This window comes from Ambystoma mexicanum, chromosome 1q (genome assembly GCF_040938575.1).
Source record: "Ambystoma mexicanum isolate Mex_15411 chromosome 1q, UKY_AmexF1_1, whole genome shotgun sequence".
Classification (NCBI taxonomy): Eukaryota; Metazoa; Chordata; class Amphibia; order Caudata; family Ambystomatidae; genus Ambystoma; species Ambystoma mexicanum.
The window spans coordinates 1,504,766,903-1,504,782,075 of record NC_090922.1 but is presented as its reverse complement, the minus strand read 5'-3'; the positions used below and the strand labels follow the sequence as shown (position 1 = coordinate 1,504,782,075).

The following is a 15,173-nucleotide window of genomic DNA, read 5'->3' as shown; positions in this document are numbered from 1 at the left end:
TACGCAAGCTCCAATCCAATCTTTTCCCGCCAAAATGTTATACCAACAATTTACTCAAAACCCATCAATTCAATGGCGATTCCCTCTTAGTTACAGAATCGCGTAAAGCCATAATGCATTTCAAACAACCATCAATACAGTTATTTCACATTTGACATAAACCGGACATATATGACAGACATTTGACAGACTAGCCGGACACCAGCTGGTCATACGTATACCTGCCTTCTAATCAATACCCCATCATGGGATGTGAACGAACCCCTTTTGTGCCGTCTTTAATCGTCACTGTACCCTAAATTGTCCCCCCGCTGTGGGCTCTGGGTTCACGTTCCTTCTGACCACTCTTTCAAGTGCAGGAACAAGGCGAATCCTTACGTTTTGTCTCAGGTGCCCCCCTGGTAATCCTTACGTTTTGTCTCAGGTGCCCCCCTGGTAATCCTTACGTTTTGTCTTGGGTGCCCCCCCGGTATCCACTCTTTATTTCTTATGCTCGAGTCATAACCCCCCTATATAAATACAGTCTCCTCTACTTCTATCTACTTTGTTTTTTCTCTGCCACCCTCCGTTACCTTTCCCTTACTTACTATAATGCCTACAAGACATTTGTCAAAGTAACGAGTCTGTTGTTTCACTCACCGATCGCATCTTTTCCTCTCTGGAACTTTGGGATCACCGCCCCTTCCTCTTCCCGCTTTTAAGGTTTTCGTCCGATCCGCTGCCCTTGGGAATGAGAAGGGTTATGCTTGGAAAGGCGGGTTCCTTCAGACCAACTGCAGATTTTTGAAGTTTTACTCTATCATTGTCCACGGGGAGCTTCTCAGTCTACTCAGCCGAAATGGCGAAAGGACTCTTGAACTTACCGAAGGCCTAGAGTTACTTTGTGCCGTCGGTCTAAAGGTGTTTTACGACTATATCAATCGATAATCAATAATCGATGGCTGAAACCATCCTCACGCTACCAAGTGTTCAGGAGGGGAAGAAGTTACTGACGCGCCCATAGGTCAGCGCTCACCCTCTAGAACTTGTAAAACAAGATAGCTGCACCATGTGAGGACAGGGGGTGCAGGATTCACTTACTCCAACACGACTCAATAATGAGGACTCAGTAGGTTGGCAAAGGGAAGTCCGTTTAAGGACAAGTACATCAAACAGAGAAACAAATGGGAATCAGCAGCATTGCGATCACCAGTCTCGCTCCGACTTCCTCGAACTTCAGTGAATCAGTCATTGTTATAGGCAAAACTTGTCATCACTTATGTCTTCTATAGAAAATCATCATGCAATATAATTGGTTAGGAAAGGTAACTTAAGTATAGGTGTTATATCTGTATATGGTAACACAGCATGTGGATTAGATAACTCTTATCAGGTGAGCGTCTATGCCCATCCCTCTACATCACGCGTGATGGACGTCACTATAACTACGACGTCCCATTGGTTCTATGATCTATAGGACCCTAGAGAACTTGGTCCATTGTGATTGGGCAGGCTACACCCCTAGACATAAATCTCTATTTTAATTAGCAGCATGCAGAGTGGACACCCAGGTGCCTGGTGTCCAAAGATTCACCCTGCCTCCCTTCCATCAATCAGTATCTTAGGGCTATGTGTCAATTAGTTGGCTGGGTATGGCCTCGGAACTGTAGCCTCTTATCATCCTTGGGTTCTGGATGACATCAGGCGATGGTACTTCTTCGCGCCTGGCTGGTCACGTGTCTGTTCACCATGAATCTGCTTCAGTTTCCAGCTTTTATTGTATTTAATTCTGCTTTGGCCCTACCACCTGCCTGGGCCTCTCTTATCTTGACCTTCACGGGCGAGCTGGTATGCTCCGGAGTTTGATTCTTGTGAGTTGACGCTCTCCTCCATTTGTCTGGGTGACCTCGATTTTCCAGGCATGAGCCACTCTCTGTTGAGTTTCGATTCCGCTCTCCCTCTCTGTTCTGTCTGGGTTGTGAAACTGGGCCTGTTAGGCCTGGGGCAGCCTGGGCACATTTCTGCTTCACAAAATGGAGTCGCACTTGTATAATGTGCTCTTGAGGTAGATATATAGTTGGTGCATGCCGCTTCTATTATTCTACTAAGCATGGCAAGCAGTATCATTTTCTTAGCTTCTTGCGTTCCAAGTCTATTTACACACGTTTGATGGGTTGGTTACTTTCATCCTGTCTTGTAATACGTTTCCTTACATTTTAGCATCGTCTCTCTCCTGCGTCCATTACATCTATTTTCATAACTGCTTGCTCTGGCGTGTTATCTTCGTTAGCTGATTTGTTCATTTGCGAGTCTGTTCAGGCACTTATGTCATTTCTACTGGCATTCCATTAAGGCTTTTGGGGTCTCTTCGTGGACCGCATGAAGGCACTCCGCATTTCGTATCAGCGGCTGGTATGGCTGTCTGATAGGGTACCGTGCTGCCCAGGGTTGTCTAGTTATGGGCGCTTCAACAGGCACGGATCTTCTAATTTACACTGGGCAGAGTCCCCGTGCGGCTCTCTGTTGGTTCATTTGCTCTTCATACGTCACGTACCTTGGCGAGTACCTTCCTGGTAGCTCAACGTGGGGGGCAGGGGTGCAGGTCATGTCTGGGACCTTCTCTACAACCCCATGCCGAAGTCACCAGAGCCGTCCGAGGCCCCTCGACCAACGTTCCCGATCGGCCAACCAGCACAGAGACAACGATTCTTGGCCCCGAGCTGCTTGCCGAACTGCTTGCCGCCTGATACCTGCAGCTGTCTCCCGCTTCGAACTCTGTCCCAGGAGCTGCAAAGCGCCCTGGAACTTCCTCAACGCTGTCAAGTATCAAGAACTTCTTAAGCACCAGGTACATTGTGGTTCTGCCCCCCCGGGTCCTTCAGTTACGACCCTTTGCCCTCTTGGTGCTGAAACCACATAAACCTGAACAGTAAGACTGATTACTTTACCAACTACCCTCCTGCCAGTATCCAGAGTGCTTCCCTGTTCTTCGTGGAACTGTCTGTCCTCTGTGTTCCTTTACAGTGTTGTTGTATTTTATAATGTGCTAGAACTGTCTGTTGTAATAATAATAAAGTAGATATTTTTTATACAACCTTGACTGGACAGTCCCTTTTATCATTGGGTAATAATTGTATTTTTGCTGTTTTGTAACTAACCAAAGATCCATGACCTTGCGGAGATAAGCCTGACATTCCGTCCACGTTACCAAAATTGGACAAGGAGGTTTATAATTTACTTGTGTTCCAATCTGTTCAGATCCCTTCTGGTGGACTAGAGGTGTGAGGCTGATTGATGGTTTAAAAACCGATATTCATCCCTGGACCACTGGTGCCCCAGAAGTTGATTTGTCACAGCGCCCTCGGGTGGTATCTGCCATGGTTATGAGTCGCATTGACCTCTGCAGTGCCCACTACCTGGCTCTACCCTCGGGACTTTTGCATCGGTTGCAGCTCTTACAGACCTCAGCTGCCAGAGTGTCTACCTCCACCCCTTATGGTGCTCATATTAGCCCTGAGCTCAGTGCTCTCCACTGGCTCCCAGTAGTGGAGAGGGTCAAATTGAAGGCGCTGTGCTTAGTACATCGAGCCTATTATCATCATGGTGCTGACTACCTGCAGGGCTAATTTCTGTCCTTTATTCCTCAACGTACACTACTACGTTCTGCTACTTCCCATCTTGTCGTGGTCCCTAGGTTTCGTCGCACTAGAATGGGTGGTCGGGCTTTCTCAGCCGCAGTTGGCATGCTGTGGAATCGTCTCGCTCCCCCCTGCTATGAGAGGTGTCGAGAATCATTTTAATTTTCGCCGCCTTCTCAAGATATTTCTCTTTTAGTCTGGCGCTGTTCACCTGACTGTGCTTGTTTCTCCGCGCCAAGATGCCTTAGGGTGAACATTTGCATTACAAATTTGTTAACATAATTTATGGGAGTTCAATGCTTACTTTCCCACTCTCCTTTGTACTGTATTTCAATATTAAGTCAGCTGTGAAACTTGCATTGAAGAGGTGGACGCTTGCTCCTGTGTTATGGAGGTGGTAGGTAGTGATTCCAGCATAGGAAGGACAGAAACTTGGCCTGCGTCGTGGAGGTGGTGGTTGGCTGTGAGACCAGCGTGGAAGAGGCGGGCGCTTGCCCCTGTGTTATGGAGGTGGTAGGTAGTGATTCCAGCATAGGAAGGACAGAAACTTGGCCTGCGTCGTGGAGGTGGTGGTTGGCTGTGAGACCAGCGTGGAAGAGGCGGGTGCTTGCTCCTGTGTTATGGAGGTGGTAGGTAGTGATTCCAGCATAGGAAGGGTTGGAACTTTACCTGTGCCGTGGAGGTGGTGGTCAGCTGTGAGACCAGCATGGAAGAGGCGGGCGCTTGCCCCTGTGTTATGGAGGTGGTAGGTAGTGATTCCAGCATAGGAAGGACAGAAACTTGGCCTGCGTCGTGGAGGTGGTGGTTGGCTGTGAGACCAGCGTGGAAGAGGCGGGTGCTTGCTCCTGTGTTATGGAGGTGGTAGGTAGTGATTCCAGCATAGGAAGGGTTGGAACTTTACCTGTGCCGTGGAGGTGGTGGTCAGCTGTGAGACCAGCATGGAAGAGGCGGGCGCTTGCCCCTGTGTTATGGAGGTGGTAGGTAGTGATTCCAGCATAGGAAGGACGGAAACTTGGCCTGCGTCGTGGAGGTGGTGGTTGGCTGTGAGACCAGCGTGGAAGAGGCGGGTGCTTGCTCCTGTGTTATGGAGGTGGTAGGTAGTGATTTCAGCATAGGAAGGGTTGGAACTTTACCTGTGCCGTGGAGGTGGTGGTCAGCTGTGAGACCAGCATGGAAGAGGCGGGCGCTTGCCCCTGTGTTATGGAGGTGGTAGGTAGTGATTCCAGCATAGGAAGGACAGAAACTTGGCCTGCGTCGTGGAGGTGGTGGTTGGCTGTGAGACCAGCGTGGAAGAGGCGGGTGCTTGCTCCTGTGTTATGGAGGTGGTAGGTAGTGATTCCAGCATAGGAAGGGTTGGAACTTTACCTGTGCCGTGGAGGTGGTGGTCAGCTGTGAGACCAGCATGGAAGAGGCGGGTGCTTGCCCCTGTGTTATGGAGGTGGTAGGTAGTGATTCCAGCATAGGAAGGACAGAAACTTGGCCTGCGTCGTGGAGGTGGTGGTTGGCTGTGAGACCAGCGTGGAAGAGGCGGGTGCTTGCTCCTGTGTTATGGAGGTGGTAGGTAGTGATTCCAGCATAGGAAGGGTTGGAACTTTACCTGTGCCGTGGAGGTGGTGGTCAGCTGTGAGACCAGCATGGAAGAGGCGGGCGCTTGCCCCTGTGTTATGGAGGTGGTAGGTAGTGATTCCAGCATAGGAAGGACAGAAACTTGGCCTGCGTCGTGGAGGTGGTGGTTGGCTGTGAGACCAGCGTGGAAGAGGCGGGTGCTTGCTCCTGTGTTATGGAGGTGGTAGGTAGTGATTCCAGCATAGGAAGGGTTGGAACTTTACCCGTGCCGTGGAGGTGGTGGTCAGCTGTGAGACCAGCATGGAAGAGGCGGGCGCTTGCCCCTGTGTTATGGAGGTGGTAGGTAGTGATTCCAGCATAGGAAGGACAGAAACTTGGCCTGCGTCGTGGAGGTGGTGGTTGGCTGTGAGACCAGCATGGAAGAGGCGGGTGCTTGCTCCTGTGTTATGGAGGTGGTAGGTAGTGATTCCAGCATAGGAAGGGTTGGAACTTTACCTGTGCCGTGGAGGTGGTGGTCAGCTGTGAGACCAGCGTGGAAGAGGCGGGTGCTTGCTCCTCTGTAATGGAGGTGGTAGGTAGTGATTCCAGCATAGGAAGGGTTGGAACTTTACCTGTGTCGTGGAGGTGGTGGTCAGCTGAGAGACCAGCATGGAAGAGGCGGGCGCTTCCCCTGTGTTATGGAGGTGGTAAGTAGTGATTCCAGCATAGGAAGGGTTGGAACTTTACCTGTGCCGTGGAGGTGTTGTCGGCTGTGAGACCAGCATGGAAGAGGCGGGCGCTTGCCCCTGTGTTATGGAGGTGGTAGGAAGTGATTCCAGCATAGGAAGGACGAAAGCTTGGCCTGCATCGTGGAGGTGTTGGTCGGCTGTGAGACCAGCATGGAAGAGATGGGCGCTTGTGCTTCTGTTATGGAGGTGGTAGGTAGTGTTTTCCAGGGTAGGAAAGATGGGAACTTGGCCTGCGTCATGGAGATGGTGGTCGGCTGTGAGATCAGCGTGGCAGAGGCGGGCACTTGCCCCTGTGTTATGGAGGTGGTAGGTAGTGATTCCAGCATAGGAAGGACAGAAACTTGGCCTGCGTCGTGGAGGTGGTGGTCCGCTGTGAGACCAGCATGGAAGAGGCCGGTACTTGCCCCCGTGTTATGGAGGTGGTAGGTAGTGATTCCAGCATAGGAAGGATGGGAGCTTGGCCTGTGACTTGGAAGTGGTCGTCCGCTGTGAGACCAGCATGGAAGAGGTAGGCGCTTGGCCCTGTGTTATGGAGGTGGTAGGTAGTGATTCCAGCATAGGAAGGGACAGAAGCTTGGCCTGCGTCGTGGAGGTGTTGGTCGACTGTGAGACCAGCATGGAGGAGGCGGGCACTTGCCCCTGTGTTATGGAGGTGGTAGGTAGTGATTCCAGCATAGGAAGGACAGAAGCTTGGCCTGCGTCGTGGAGGTGTTGGTCGACTGTGAGACCAGCATGGAGGAGGCGGGCACTTGCCCCTGTGTTATGGAGGTGGTAGGTAGTGATTCCAGCATAGGAAGGACAGAAGCTTGGCCTGCGTCGTGGAGGTGTTGGTCGACTGTGAGACCAGCATGGAAGAGGCGGGTGCTTGCCCCTGTGTTATGGAGGTGGTAAGTAGTGATTCCAGCATAGGAAGGGTTGGAACTTTACCTGTGCCGTGGAGGTGGTGGTCAGCTGTGAGACCAGCATGGAAGAGGCGGGTGCTTGCCCCTATGTTATGGAGGTGGTAAGTAGTGATTCCAGCATAGGAAGGGTTGGAACTTTACCTGTGCCGTGGAGGTGGTGGTCAGCTGTGAGACCAGCATGGAAGAGGCGGGCGCTTGCCCCTGTGTTATGGAGGTGGTAAGTAGTGATTCCAGCATAGGAAGGGTTGGAACTTTACCTGTGCCGTGGAGGTGGTGGTCAGCAGTGAGACCAGCATGGAAGAGGCGGGCACTTGCCCCTGTGTTATGGAGGTGGTAAGTAGTGATTCCAGCATAGGAAGGGTTGGAACTTTACCTGTGCCGTGGAGGTGGTGGTCAGCTGTGAGACCAGCCTTGGAAGAGGCGGGCGCCTGCCCCTGTCTTATGGAGGTGGTAAGTAGTGATTCCAGCATAGGAAGGGTTGGAACTTTACCTGTGCCGTGGAGGTGGCTGTCAGCTGTGAGACCAGCCTTGGAAGAGGTGGACGCTTGCTCCTGTGTTATGGAGGTGGTAGGTAGTGATTCCAGCATAGGAAGGGTTGGAACTTTACCTGTGCCGTGGAAGTGGTGGTCAGCTGTGAGACCAGCATGGAAGAGGCGGGCGCTTGCCCCTGTGTTATGGAGGTGGTAGGAAGTGATTCCAGCATAGGAAGGACGAAAGCTTGGCCTGCGTCGTGGAGGTGTTGGTCGGCTGTGAGACCAGCATGGAAGAGGCGGGTGCTTGCCCCTGTGTTATGGAGGTGGTAGGTAGTGATTCCAGCATAGGAAGGACAGAAACTTGGCCTGCGTCGTGGAGGTGGTGGTCAGCTGTGAGACCAGCATGGAGGAGGCCGGTACTTGCCCCCGTGTTATGGAGGTGGTAGTTAGTGATTCCAGCATAGGAAGGACGGAAGCATGGCCTGCGTCGTGGAGGTGTTGGTCGGTTATGAGACCAGCATGGAAGAGGCGGGCACTTGCCCCTGTGTTATGGAGGTGGTAGGTAGTGATTACAGCATTGAAAGGATGGAAGCTTGGCCTGCATTGTGGAGGTGGTGGTCGGCTGTGAGACCAGCATGAAAGAGGCGGGCGCTTGCCCCTGTGTTATGGAGGTGGTAGGTAGTGATTCCAGCATAGGAAGGACGGGAACTTGGCATGTGCCTTGGAGGTGGTGGTTGACTGTGAGACCAGCATGGAAGAGCCGGGCGCTTGCCCCTGTGTTATGGAGGTGGTAGGTAGAGATTCCAGCCTAGGAAGGATGGGAACTTGGCCTGCGTCATGGAGGTGGTGATAGGCTGTGAGACCATCATGGAAGAGGCGGGCGCTTGTCCCGGTGTTATGGAGGTGGTAGGTAGTGATTCCAGCATAGGAAGGACGGAAGCTTTGGCCTGCGTCGTGGAGGTGGTGGTTGACTGTGAGACCAACATGGAAGAGCCGGGCGCTTGCCCCTGTGTTATGGAGGTGGTAGGTAGAGATTCCAGCATAGGAAGAACCAAAGCCTCGGCCTATGTCATAATCTGTGGAACCGCTATCCCAAAGGGTCATACATTCTAAAAGGTATATACATAAACAATGCGCTGACATTTTTTTTGGTGTTGGTAATAAAAAGGTTGTAGCTTTAATACATAATACTAATAAAATAAAATGAGTATTATGGGTATTTCCCAACTAACCAATGTGCAGTGTTTTCTTAGTTCTGTACTTTTGGGCACCTGGGCTAGGAACTGGAAGTTTCCCTGAGTGCCCCCCAGCACGGGCTCCCAGGTCCGTGTGTTTGGGACCTGTGCATGGTCTGGTGGGCATTCCTGTGCCTGCTGGCAGCTTCCTTCCAGGTGTTTGCCACCTCTCCTGTCCTTCTGTTGCATGACTTTCAGACATCGACCGTTGCCCTGTGCTTGCCCAAATGTTACTTTCCAGGGATGGGTGGGATCCGGGCAAACGAGAAGCTGGGTCTGCGACCGCAGTGTCCAGATACACTCAGGTCAGAGGGTTCATTCTGCAGGTGTGCCCTAGCAGCCCTGCCTATATGGGGCAAATCCCCTAATACAATGCATAGGGCTACTGGTCATCCAAATGGCAGGCCTGCGCCAACAGCCACTTAGCTCATATGTGCCTGGCTTCCTGCCTCTTCCCACACCTAATATTAGTGTGTTCTCTCTCTCTTTGAAGCAGGGGGTGACGCTGGGGGTTTCGGCACTGGCGCCGGCCAGCAGTTATCACCTTTTGTTTGTGCTGTTTCTGGTTCCCTCCCTGTCCGTCTCTTTGTGTGTTTCCTGTGGCATGGGAGAGGACAGGGGGGGAAAGAGGGTGGCGCGCCTCATGGCCGATTTCCTTTTCCCCCTTCCCTCTTCTGTAACCCGCGGTGCAGCTCCCAAACGTAAAGTCCTGTGCCCTTGAGCTTCATGGGGGTGCCTCCCCATTACGTGGCACTGTGCATTAAGGTGGTATACTGTTAGTCCAGCAGGGAGAAGGTGAAAGATTGGCCTTTGCGTTGGATGTGGTAGACTGTGATTCCTGCATAGTAGGGACGGGCACTTGGCATGTTTCATGAAAGTGATAGGCATTGATTCCAACTTGGCATTGGCTGTAGTTTGACCTCTGTCATGGGGGTAGTAGGCTGTGAGTTCAGCATAGGATGACAGTAGTTTGGTCTTTGCCATGATGGGGGTCGGCTGTGAGTTAAGTGTGGGAGAGTTGGGAACTTGGCCGGCATCATGGAAGTGGTAGGCTGGGAGTCCAGTAGGGAGGAGATGAACGATGGGCTTTGCATTGGAGGTGGTAGATTGTGATTCCAGCATAGGAGGGACAGGCACTTGGCATGCATCATGGAAGCGGGAGGCAGTGATTACAGCATGGGATAGGCGATAGTTGGGCCTTTGCCAATGACGGTGGTCGTCTGTGAGTCCAGTTTGGGAGAAATGGGAGTTTGGCCTACGTCACGGAAGTTGAGCTTAGGGCCCTTCAGGAACGTACATATGTAATGGATGGGTTTACACAGAATAATTCTGAGACCAAATAACAGAACCAACTCAGGAAGATGGCAAAGTACTGTTTTAACAACTATTTAAAACAGGGAGTTTACAAAGAACATCAACGGACGGATGCTCAGTCTCTCAGCGATCTTCACACAAATCCTAGCTTTCATATAAAAAATACATCAAAGGCGACGTCGTACTACGTGGCATATAATAAAAGACCTACCAAGGGTCGGGATTGACTTAAGGGGAACATCTAAGTACACATTCTGTAGGAACTAGGATTGTGATTGGCTGCCCACTATCAGGAGGACAACATATGCCTTCATCTACAACATGTAATCTTCAGAAACATTTGATACACAGTTTCTCATTGGTCTTCAAGCTATACGGTCCTTCGTTATATGGACTAATAGAATTGGTAGGCACGCTTGTGCCAGGTCTGGAACATTCGATTCACTTAGCAGCATGTAAGCCCATACCCAGGTACTAGGAAATGGGGCATGAAACTACCTCCCCATCCAATTAGCCCAGCATCTCATCGCCCATGCCTTCTGCCATGAAGATTGTCTTTGAACTAGGCCTTGCAAAGTATCCTTGTCTTTTAGAATACACAGGAGTGAGAGCACTCACTATCGTGTTCTGGGACTCAAAGTTTGAACTCTATTTTCATTCTTGGCTCACGTGACGGGAGACCGCGATTTAGTCCATTTTGTAGGTTTTAAATGCTCTAAATGAATGAAAGTTGGCACTCTTGGTGTTCTTTCTTTGCACCTTGACAAGGGATGATTCATCCTCTGCACGTTCGCCCATTTCCAGAATAGATAGCTGACCTTGGCTGCTTCAGTCCTGACTCCAGGCCAGACAGCCTCGTCTTGAAGCTCCACGTTTCTACTTATTCTTGCTGCGACACAGTTTTCTCAGGTTTACTAAATTCATGATACCGATGTCCAGCTTCCATATAATGGCAACTTCATCTGCGTTCTATTCACTACGTATAGCCATCTTCTATGATTACTTGGCCTACCTTGCATTTCAGCATCTGTACATTTATTGAATGGTTGATTTTCTGCAGCACCTTCTTTTTCATGAAAGTTAAAAGTTCACTTAATTCTTTACTTCATCATTAGTTTTTTAGGATCTATACATCTTCAGTCCGTATCGTCGGGACGTCGTACATACTTTTTGAGACGTCACTAGCTCCTTTTCTTTCCTCTCTCCCATATTCCTTCAGGGAGATCCTCCCTGGTTGTCATCACTTTGGGGATACATTCGATAGGGTTGTCTCAACGGGTATCTTCTTTCGAGCACACCCTGCGGTATTGGCACAATGGCTGGTGTCAAAAACGGCACAGTCTCATGTTTCCAGCATATGGGAGGACGTGGGCCAGGATCTCCTGCAGAGGTATGCAGCCGCCCCGCTACAAAGTGGTAGGCTGAGAGTCCATCATAGGATGGGCAGGAGCTTGGCATATGTCATGGAGATGGTAGACGTTGAGTCCAGTATATGAGAGATTGAAGATTAGTCTATGTCATGGAGCTAGTAGTCTCCCCTTTCTCAAACTGATGTGAGGTGGCAGGGGCAATTAAACCAAATAGGGAGATATTCCCCCTCGTCCTTGCCCAGCACACCTGCCTTTCCAGTGTTCTGGGATTCACTTGGAGCTCTTGACCGTTGTGAAAAATCTTGCCGTCTAACTTTCTTCTCTTTCTATGGAATAATCAATTGGGTACTCCCTAATTTTTGTTAACGGGGGGGGGGTCAAATCTGTTTTAAGGGAGAGTATTGAATGCATTTAGAGCAAGTAACAGATTGACTACCCCTCTCTAGAGATCCTGTATGTACAACAGGGTTGAGTGAGGTGGGACTACCTTATTAGTAAGTACAACTATCACCTAGGTAGGGACTGGTATTTAAGCCAAAAGCTTTTGTTGCAGAACAAAATTCTCTTTAATAGTTTTTTTTCTGCGTAAAAACATGTTAAAAAAACATTACAACCTTTGATCATCATTCATACCTTTCATTCAACAATAATGGGGTAAATCAACGTTGGTCTTCTTCAAGCATAACAGTTAGTATTTTATGCATATACGACATAGGAAAAATAATTAGGATTCCTTTACGGTCCACATATGTTTTGGCCCTTAGAGATGTACCACCCTTGTCTGGGGTGGTCACTCGTTCAAATGTTGGGCTATCTTCAGGACATAGGTTATTGATTCTGGAAGATCAGTTTCCTTCCCCATTGATAGATTTAATGATCTACAGAAATACATAAAAAACAAAGAACTTTTTGTAAAAAAGAGCTTGTGCTCCCCGACTGGTTTTTAAAGGTGATGACTCATATTTATTGAACAAATCGAACACCACACCCCCGAACACCACGCCCACTTATTGTCCATATACTATGATTTAGGACTTCTGAGCTTAGTATACTGGGTATTTAAATTGTAGCATCCAGTATCAAATTCCCTGAAACAATAGGGAAAAAGGAACTAATAAATGTTCCGTCATTTATTTGAAATGGGAATGTTTCTTTAATTGAATGTTATGAAAGTAAAAAACGTACAAAGATTCACGTATCAGGCTGTGTCTTCATTTGTAAGCATCTCGATCTTATGGAGACCCAGTTTAGAAATCCCATGAATTAGGGCGACACTTCAGAAATGACTTCTGTGGTAATATCTGTGAAAATGTGAATAGGAGATTTTTAGTGAACCCCTATTTTAGTGTTTTTTACAGTGACCACGCTGTTTCATTTGTGTTCTTAACTATTGGTCAAAGTAGAGCTTGAATTTATAAAAGTGGCAGAACTGAATTGTTCGTTCAAAGTCACAGTGATGTCAGAACAATGTCTATCTACTGTTAAAGACATTATATGCTGCTGATAGACAAACAGGGAAGCAAATAACTGTGCGGCTTACCTCGCTTAAAGTAGTAAGAGCGATTAGTACTGTGAACCCGGCCGTTCCGTGCTACGTGTGGTTTCTGGGGAAACTGGCCCTGTTTGTCTTCCTCGTTCAGTGTCACGTGACTGTGCTTATGTAGTCACGTAACATATAACGTGTATCGATAGGATTTGAAACAAAATTAAAATGGCTAAATCATTATCTGTATGCAGTGGGCATGAGTACAAAAATGTGTGCCCATTTGCATGAAAAACAAAAGATTGGTAGCCTAAGGAATATTCCAAGAGGTGTAGGCGCGATATTACCGTAGTGTGGGTAATAGCTGCGTCTATTTGGTCACGTAACATGCTACGCGTTTAAAATATCTTTTGCATCTCTTATTTTGTAATAATGCCTTTGAAGGTAGTGATCGAGGCTGGGGTTGCAAGTATAGGCCCCTTTAATGTAGAAGCTAAACTAATTGGCTCTCATGTGCTCTGAATGAAATAGCACACGTATCTCCCGTATTATAGGTGATACGAGGTCAACTAGTCTTCGTATCTAGACATGTAATGCGTCATGTGTTTATGATGTTTTTTACATCTATTATTTTGTAATAAGGCTTTAGATGGTATTCATCCGGGCTTATATTACAGATATAAGCCCCTTTGATATAGAAGCTAGACTAATTGGCAGACATGTGTTCTAAAAAGATTACGCACGGTCCTCCCATATTATCGGTGATCCCAGGTCAAACAACGGGGGTGCCATTAGGTGCTGGACAGCGTAACAGGCTGAGTGTAGGTGCTGACTCTAAAATAAAAATAAACATACAAAAAACTCTCCTTTTAACGATAAACGACCAGCTGCGTATCTCTGATGTCTTTTTCATATATTGTTGGTTGGACACATTTCTGAATATATTGATATCAGCTTCAATTGTAAGATTTTAGCATGTCTAGTTTGTAGTTAGTTGAACACGTCTTTGATGACGAATATCAATAGTCATAGCGCTATGGACCTCTTAGAACCAAAATAGCGAGTGAAACAAGCCAGACAAGGGTGGTACATCTCCAAGGGCCGAAACATATGTCGACCGTAAAGGAATCCTAATGTATTTTTCCTATGTCTTATATGCATAAAATACTAAGTATTATGCTTGAAGAAGACCAAATTTGATTTACCCCGTTATTGTTGAATGAAAGGTATGAATGATGATCAAAGGATCAAATGTTGAAATGTTTTTTTAACATGTTTTTATGAAAAACTATTAAAGAGAATTTTGTTCTGGAACAAAAGCTGTTGGCTTAAATACCTGTCCCTACCTAGGTGATAGTTCTACTTACTAATAAGGTAGTCCCACCTCACTCCACCCTGTTGTACATACAGGATCTCTAGAGAGGGGTAGTCAATCTGTTACTTGCTCTAAATACATTCTCTTTCTATGGGCCATCAGGTGAGGGCAGAATGCAAGACAGGCCACTTCCTTTGAAGGTCCTTCGTAAGGTTCTGCCTTTTCGGCCTGTGCACCTGCATCCTGTGGTAGTTGCCTCACTTGTCACCAGTCGCTTAGATTATTGCAATGCCCTGTATCTAGCCCAGCCTGCTGGCTTGGTCCATCGTCTTCAGCTGGTACAAAACCTTGCGGCTAGGGTGGACATCCACTATGCATCACTGAAATGGAGCCCACACATGCCTCCAGCTCCAGTGAAGCCATAGAGGAGTGCCTTTCACCAGCATCACTGATCTAACCTCCAATTCTACAGAGATGTTTGGGTTCAAATCAGAATTGGGGAGAATCCTTCTTGAACAAGGGAATTCGTAACTGGCAACACTTTACAATATCCATCTTTTTCGCTGGGATTCTGGATTGAAATCCACATTGGCCAGATCACCGCTGACCAATCGTGAAGACTCCTTAGAGCTCTGGAAGGCCATGGGTTCATGATATCTTTTTTGGGGGGGGGGTTGCCTGTAATTTCGCTCATTTCTATAAACCTGAGCATTAGGACTTGCTGAAAACCAGTGCCAGGCTTCCCTGAATTTCGGTGTTAATTATAATTCTTCTAAGTAGGATTTTAGGGGTTGGTTGGAGTTAAAGCCATATTGTAGGCCAAGCCTCGAGGGTCTAAAGAATTCTGGGAGTCTGACTAACTTCCAGTAGTAGGGAGCAAGCTTCTGTGTGCCCTCATTTCAATCAGTTTTGCCCCCTTGCAGTTTATGTTGGCCCCACGGGGATCATTCTTTGTCAGGTTAATAAAATCATGCAAATGTGGTTCACCTGTATCTTGCAACCTACCTGCTCGTTACCAACCTCTACCATCATCCCGTCCGCAGTACCAGACCCGATGGATAGAGGCAATGCCCACATCTTTCTGGGTCCCCACAATAATGGCCCGACTGCACTCCCAACCCACCTCCCCGCAAATATGAGACCAGCCTCACTGCATTCCCAACCCAATCC

General features: G+C 48.3%; 1 protein-coding gene across 4 annotated transcripts in view; it reads left to right on the top strand.

The window, feature by feature from the left end:
* The window catches only part of ST3GAL3 (ST3 beta-galactoside alpha-2,3-sialyltransferase 3), a 1,489,309-nt gene that overhangs the window by 1,402,838 nt on the left and 71,298 nt on the right, over nucleotides 1-15,173 (top strand). The gene's annotated exons all lie outside the window — the stretch shown is intronic.